Here is a 6,537-nt window from a genome sequence, read left to right as displayed (position 1 = left end):
TTTTCCTTTGAAAAATGTCTGTTCATATCCTCTGCCCATTTTTTGATTGGGTTGTTTTTTTTGTTGTTGTTGAGTTGTGTGAGTTCTTTATATACTTTGGACATCAACCCCTTGTCTGATAAATGACTTGCAAATATTTTGTCCCAGTTGGTGGGTTGTCTTTCCATTTTGTTGATGGTTTCCTTTGCTTTCCAGAAGCTTTTTCAAACAGCTCCACATGGTGTTTTGAAATTCATCCCAACTTTAGGCTGAGTGAACTGCAGGTTGGACAGACTGCCAAAGTCCAAGAGTTTCAGCATTTCCTTAGTGTCAGGATCTACTTCAATGATCTCCTGATCCAGGGCTGAGACCTCAGGAACATAGTTATCCCTCTGCTCCCTCTCCTCCTCCTGCAGCTTGATGGACATTCCTCTCACAGGTCCTCACTGGATGCGCTTCCTCAGGTGGGTGACATAGCCTGCGATCTTGTTGCAGAGCTTCTTGCTGGGAATGATGGCGATCTCCTCACACACGTGCTTGTTGGTGTGGAAGTCATTGCTGAAGCATGTGTAGTACTTCTCAATGATGACCTGGGCCGCCTTCTTCATGGTCTTGGTGCGAATGCGGCCCATGTTGGCACGTCACTGGTAAAAGAGCTATTTTTTAATTTCTTGAAGAATCTCCATACTGTTTTCCATAGTGGCTATACCAGTATATATTCCCATCAACAGTGTACAAGTGTTCCTTTTTATCTACCTCCTCACCAGCAATTGTTATCTCTTGTCTTTTTGATAATAGCCATTCTAACAGGTGTGAGGTGTTATCTCCTTGTTGTTTCGATTTGCATTTCCCTGATGATTAGTGATGTTGAGCACCTTTTAATGTACCTGTTGACCATTTGTAAGTCTTCCTTGTAAAAATGTCTATTCAGGTCCTTTGCCCATTTTTTCAGTTGGGTTATTTTGTTTTCTGTTTGTTTTTTTGCTATGGAGTTGTATGAATTCCTTGTATATTTTGGATATTAATCCCTCATTGGACATGTGGTTTGCAGATATTTCCTCCCATTCTATAGGTTGTCTTTTCATTACATTGATGGTTTCCTTTGTTGTGCTGAAGCTTTTTAGTTTGATGTAGTTCCACTTACTTATTTTTGCTTTTGTTGGATTTGCTTTTGGTGCCAAATCCAAAATTTATTGCCAAGATCAATGTCAAGGAGCTTTCTTCCAACATTTTCTTCTAGGAGTTTTATGGTTTCAGGTCTTACATTAGCGACTTTAATCCATTTTGAGTTGATTTTTGTGTATGGTATAAGATAGGGGTCCGGTTTCATTCTTCTTCGTGTGGCTGTCCATCTTTTTTAACACCATTGATTGAAGAGACTCTCTTTTCCCCATTGTATATTCTTGGCTCTTATCTTATAAATGAATTGACTATATATATGCACGGGTTTATTTCTGGCCTCTCTATTTTGTTCCATTGATCTATGGGTCTGTTTTTATGCCAATGCCATACTGTTTTGCTTACTATCACTTTGTAATATAGTTTGAAATCAGTAAGTGTGATGCCTCTAGCTTCATTCTTCTCAAGATTGCTTTGGTTATTTGGGGTCTTTTGTGGTTCCATACAAATTTTAGAATTGTTTTTTCTATTTCTGTGAGAAAAGCCATTGGAATTTTGCATTAAATCTGTAGATTGCTTTAGGTAATATGGACATTTTAACAAGATTAATTCTTCCAGTCCATAAAGATGGAATACCTTTTCATTTATTTATGTCTTCTTCAATTTCTTTCATCAATGTCTAAAGCTTTAAAATTGCCAGTTAAAGAAATTCCTAGATATACAGAAGGCGTAAAACCTATTTTATTTCATTATATCTCATTATTTTCTTATACTGGCTCATTCCCAAAAGAATTAGTGGTGAATCATGAAATATAGAATGTATAACAAGTTATACGCATGCGTGCGCGCACACACACACACACACACACACAACAACAACAGCAACAACAAAGCAAAAGAAAAGGAGATTTTCCAATTGAATTAAGGGAAAGTCAGAGTAACTAAATTGAAATTTTGGAGTAAAGTAAGATTTAAAAAGTCAGAATTCCAAGTGCATACCATAAAAACTGTATTCTATATAGCTGTATCGTCACAAATTTAGATCTGTTCTGATTAGTAGCAGGGAACAAGATTTGTCACATGATTCACAGCACAAATACCATAAAAGCAAGAGAGCTGCTTGGAAGAAGCAAAACTGTTCTCGGTACTGAGACAGAGGAGAAATTTCTTCTCTGAGTCCCTTGAGGAAATAAAGAAGTTGATCTTAATATAAATAAATACCTATTTCTATTGTAAGACTTATCACCTGTAGTAACTTGAACATAGGAGATCTGTAAAGAGGACATTTATAAATATCCTTACTTTCCATTGTTCTCTGATAAAGCCATGCGTTCCTATATGGCAGACTTATCTAGATACTTACTTGTAAATATTAGGGATCTGGCTTCTTGGGAACACCAGAAGACAAATAGAGAGCTTCCCAAAGTCCAGCCTAGTGCCAGGAGCTCTGGCTTTAGGAGACAGCTCTGACCAGTGCTCTGACCCCAGGGAAGGAGACGGTTGGTTACAGTACTGCAGGTGACCTAAGTTGTCCTGGCCAGTAAGATGCTACAGATCTTTTCTACTCAAGGAACCTCCTCTCCTTCTGTCTTTTGCTCCTGACATTCTGGTTAGGCCTTGGTTTCCATGAAATCATCCATTCTGATGGTCCTCAAAACCTCTACTTTGGCCTCCACCTCATGTCATTCATCTTGACATGTAATTGTTGGCTTGCCGCTCAGTATCAACATCTCCCATGAGTCAAGGGATGGAGGCTTTCCTCCCTTCCATGCTAAGTTCTTAAGTGAAGCCAGAAACAAATGATTTTGCACACTCAGCTTCTTGAGGACTTACTGGTGTACTTTTTCACTATCCTGATATTTTGGCCCATGCTGTCCCTTTTGTCTTAGGAACTTACCCCAAGTTCTTTCAAGACTCATCCAGGACCCAATTTAGATGCGGAAGGAACAGTTCTGCACGTAAGCTGTTCCTTTCCCAAAAGCTCAGCCAAGCCTATCATAGCAAACTTAAGGTTTCTGACCCTCTCTTCTTTGGGGTGAGAACTGTAGCAGTGATTTCCTCTCATCTATTTGAGGGTCTTATCCCTACAGCTTCTACCGTCACCTCCAACTAGTTCAGTTATTTCATATCTAAGGAGCTCATCAAGCCCACATCTCAGTGATGTTATAGCTAGCCTACCTCATCTGCCACCTAAGTAGGCCAGAACATGCTCAAATTCAGCCAGTTAGGCAGTCAATAAATATTTCTTGAGGGTCTTCCATATGCCAGGCAAAATAGTGATAAATTCACTTAGTCCCTTCCTTTAGAGATTATATTTGAGTGACACTTTCAGTGGGTAAGCAGATTAGACTCTCTCTGGGACCTCACTAGACACAGAATTATTTCAGGACGGGAAGTTCTTCCACTGTTTCTTTCATCTCTGATTTAGGCAAGTTCACCTGATTGATTGTAATTAGATAGGAATATGTAATATCTTTTTAAATATTGTAGCAACTATGTCATAGCTTCATTTTAGCATTTTCACTGCTTCTTAACTCTTACCAGTGGTAAATTTTTCTGTCAAGCTCATATCTCCTCTCAGTCTTGATACCTGTTTCCTTTCAGTCTGGCTGGGTAATGTGGATGACAACTCAATGTCCTTTACAGAGAGCAATGGTTGAGAACATGCGTGTGTTGTAGCCATAATTAGAATCGTGGCGCTGGGAATGGCCACAGGAGTTTATTCTTCCTTACTAGGACTTCATTTCCCCATGTGTACAGTGGGTGAAAATAATTGTACCTCTCTCCCTTGTGAGATGAAAATAGTCAACAAATGACCTCCATTATTATTACTTAATAGAAATCATAGCATTCTAAAACTAAAATGGATCTTTAGAAATCATCTATCTGTACATAGTCGATAGCCATTTTTGACATAGAGTTTTCTCCAAGCTGAGCAAAAGGTTTCCCGTTGCGCTTTGCCTCTAGACCTGAGTGCACAAATTTTCTTAAATATTCCAGGTTGAAGAATATTAGAGACCTAAGCAGGTTAAAAAATAAGCTTGGATTTGACACCTATTAAAATAATGTTTCCTGACAAGGCTCTAATGAAAGTAAAAATAGCTATAAAAGAGTCATTTTCACCAAGCTGATTCATATCCTAGTTAAAAGTGATCACAATGTTTATGCCACTCATTAACCTGGTTTCCATTTCAGACGGGAAATGGTTGGAATCAGGAATAATCTCATCCATCTCTCTTCACACTTGGCATTGCATAGGACATTACAAGGCTGGTCTGGGACTGTGCCAGGGGACTCCCAGTAAAACAATAGACTGGCATCTAATTCAGACTGAAGAGTTCAGGGAAGAGTCAATAGGAGTTCAGAGACTAGGCTTGATTATAGAATATAGGCGAGGTTAAAGAGTGAGTATCCTAGTCCATTCAGGCTGCTGTAACAAAAATACCATAGATTGGGTGGCCTCGACAACATTTCTTTCTCACAGTTCTGGAGGCTGGGAAGTCCCAGATCAAGGTGCTGGCAGACTCTGTGTCTGGTGCGGGCCTGTTTCCCAGTTCATAGACGGCTGTCTTCTTGCTATGTGCTCACATGGAAGAAGGGGTGAGGGAGCTCTTGAGCTTCTCTATAAGGGCACTAATTCCATTCATTGTGGGCTCCACCCTAATCACCTAATCTCCTCCCAATGGCCTCACCTTCAAATACCGTCACATTAGAGATTAGGTTTCAACACATGAATTTTGGGGGGACACAAGCATTTGGTCTACAGCACCAAGTCTCCAAGAAAGCAGGCAATCTAATGAGCATCCGTGAAGTTGGTCTGTTTCAATCAGAGTTTATTCTTAAGAATGGCATATGTTATCTCAAGGCGATTTTTATTGGTCTAACATAGGCATGTTGGATCATGGCTATGAATGATCTGAAAGGACCACCTTGCTCCTAGGGAAGTGGGAAACACTTTCAAAAATGCACTTCAAATAATCTGGAGATAATTAATGCCTATATTTAGTTCAAGATTCAAGTGTCAAGAAAAATCTACTAGAATTATAGAACCAGGAGGAGCTTCTGTTTTCTTATCTGTGTAGCATCCCTCAAAAGAAAAATTCAAACATGGTCAGTTTCCAGAGGGCCATTTTGTTGTTATTCAGTTTATTCAAAGACAGATACTTTCTTTCATTGAGGAGAAATCTGCTTCCTTGTGACTTCTGTATACTCAGCGATTCTGTTTTTTGTGGGTGGAAGGAGGTAGATAACTTCTATAATGCTTGGTAAAGGAATCTATTGTGCTTGGAAACATTGTACTACTCATATTCTCCTTTCTCTCTCTCTCTTTTTTTTTTAAGATTGGCACCTGAGCTAACATCTACTGCCAATCTTTTTTTTTCTTCTTTTTCTTCCCCCCAAAGCCCTCCAGTACATAGTTGTATATTCTAGTTGTGAGTGTCTCTGGTTGTGCTATGTGGGATGCCACCTCAGCATGGCCTGATGAGTGGTGCCATGTCTGCGCCCAGGATCCGAACCGGCAAAACCCTGGTCCGCCAAAGCAGAGCGCTCGAACTTAACCACTCGGCCACGGGGCTGGCCCCTCTCCTTTCTCTTCATAGCCTACCTGGCATCTCCTGAAAGAACTTTGACAGTTGAGACAGGAGGAGATACCATGTACTTTATACAAAGTTTTGGACTGACGGCCATTTTCTTTCTGCCTTTTTTAAAAATATTATTCTGGTAAAATACACATAACATGAAATTCACCATCTTAATTACTTTTAAGTGTAGAGTTCAGTGGTATTAAGTACATTCACATTGTTGTGCAACCATCGCCACTATCTATCTCCAGAACTCTTATCATCCTGCAAAACTGAAACTCTGTGCCCACTTAGCAATAATTCCTCATTCCCCTCCACCTGGCCCCTGGCAGCCATCATTCTACTTTCGGTCTCTATGAATCTGACTACTCTAAGTACCTCATGTAAGTGGAATCATACAGTATTTGTCTTTTTGTGACTGGCTAATTTCACTCAGCATAATGTCCTCAAGTTTCATCCATGTATTGCGTGTTTCAGAATTTCCTTTCTTTTTAAGGCTGGATAATATTCCACTGTATATATATATATACACCAAATTTTGCTTTTGCACGTATTTTTAAAATTCTGTACCGGAAAAGGGAGAATCAGAGAACTCAAGGACGGGATGGAACTTCAAGGGATTATCTTTAATGCCATGTGAAAACAAACAGAAAGAGCATTATAAAAACAGCATTGACAAAACCACAGTGACATACTCATACACATTCAGTAGATTTGGTAATTTTTTTTTTTTGTGAGGAACATTGTCCCTGAACTAACATCTGTGCCAATCCTCCTCCATTTTGTATATGGGACACTGCCATAGCATGGCTTGATGAGCAGTGTGTAGGTCTGCACTCAGGAGCCCAACCTGCAA

General features: G+C 39.6%; 1 pseudogene; it reads right to left on the bottom strand.

Annotated features, from left to right (window-relative positions):
* Positions 1-203: 203 nt before the first annotated feature.
* Positions 204-611, bottom strand: LOC103551660 (small ribosomal subunit protein eS17-like; annotated as a pseudogene).
* Positions 612-6,537: the final 5,926 nt, after the last annotated feature.

The sequence above is a fragment of the Equus przewalskii genome, chromosome 15 (assembly GCF_037783145.1).
Source record: "Equus przewalskii isolate Varuska chromosome 15, EquPr2, whole genome shotgun sequence".
NCBI classification, from domain to species: domain Eukaryota; kingdom Metazoa; phylum Chordata; class Mammalia; order Perissodactyla; family Equidae; genus Equus; species Equus przewalskii.
The sequence above is the reverse complement of the archived record's forward strand: the minus strand, read 5'-3'. Positions and strand labels throughout refer to the sequence as shown.